Source organism: Zerene cesonia, chromosome 2 (assembly GCF_012273895.1).
Source record: "Zerene cesonia ecotype Mississippi chromosome 2, Zerene_cesonia_1.1, whole genome shotgun sequence".
Lineage (NCBI taxonomy): Eukaryota > Metazoa > Arthropoda > Insecta > Lepidoptera > Pieridae > Zerene > Zerene cesonia.
Window position 1 is genome coordinate 3,818,863 of NC_052103.1, and position 1,638 is coordinate 3,820,500.

A 1,638-nucleotide genomic window follows, 5' to 3' on the forward strand; every position below is an offset into this window, starting at 1 on the left:
AAAAATTGCCTAAATGTCGCTAAGTCCGTCGTAACATACCATACCTACTGAATGCAATAAAATTAAACAGCTTCGAAATCATACTTTGGAATAAGAAATAGGATTCCGTCATACAACAGAGGTTTAGAAGTGAAAGTCAAATCAAAGTGTACATAGGAATAGTCCGATTTCATTAATTAATATTTAATTAAATATTACATTTTAAACGTCGTCTCGAAAATAAAATGTCATTGTAGAAATTAAAAGTAAGTAATCGGGTTCAATGACATGATTAAAAATTTCTAAATCGTCGTCGGCTTTAACATTAAAAACGTTTTTGATCGAAGTTATTCAGCACACTCAGGAAGTTACAAGCCAGGCACCGATTACATACATACTAATTCAGTAGATATTCGATTCAAAAAATAATGACATCTCAAAAAATAAAGTTATAAAAGTCAACATATTAGGAGAATCGAATAAAGCTATAGCTGCAAAACTACAGGAGCACAATAACATATATAAGCAACTAATGCGTCTGCTAATACCATTATCTTTATGTTATTTAAAAGAGATAACGTAATCTGTATTCACTTCAAATTTAAATCATCTCGTCCCTTTCATTTGTTTAGCAAATAAAAGAGATCCATATATTATTATGCCTCTTATAAAAGGTTGTTTTACATAATATTTTGATCATTAGTTCATAGAGCTATTAGGTTATACTCGTATTAGTGGAAGTTGAACGAAGTGAGAACGAATTGTGGTATTCTATTCTTATTTTTAATTATAATTATGGTTATTTTGTGATATAGCTGTGCTCATGATTATTTTTACTATTTAGTTTAACACACTGCAAACGTTTTGTGTTTGTGTAAGATTAATAGGGAATGTTATATATTTAAAAAAACGCATTATATTTACGTATTTACACGTGAAATTTGTAGTTTTTATAGATTTTTATAAAAGTATGACTTATTTTATTTGTAATATTTTTAAGCTTAACAATCTTCGTAACCAAATATGATTTTTTTTTATATACATCGTATAATAAGGGTTTACCAAATTTAGATTTTTTCAATATTACCGGTTTTGGAAAAACCGATTGCTGTAATTTACTACCGAAAATATATTGATTTATAAGTACATATTTTATTTATGTCATATTATTGTCCTAGAATGATCGCTTAATGACCGGCCAATTTATGATATTAAATTACATCATTAATTCTTTTTACTATTGTTCATATTCAATTGATCACTCTGTATGCATGCTTAGATCTTTAAAACTGCACAACGTATTTTGATGGGTTTTTTTGTTTAATAGATAGAGTGATTCAAGAGGAAGGTTTATATGTATAATAACATTTATTAAAGTACTCCGAATTTAACGCGTGCGAAGCTGCGAGCAAAGGCTAGTCTAATATATAAAATTCTCGTGTCACAGTTTTCGTTGCCATACTCCTCCGAAACGACTTGACCGATTTTGATGAAATTTTTTGTGCTTATCCGGTATCTATGAGAATCGGCCAACATCTATTTTTCATACCCCTTAATGATAAGAGTAAGGCAGAACAGCGTTTGCCGGGTGCAGCTAGTTATAATATAAAACAATGTTTTGTTTCAGAATAATGACAACGTTAAATACTTGGAGCGATG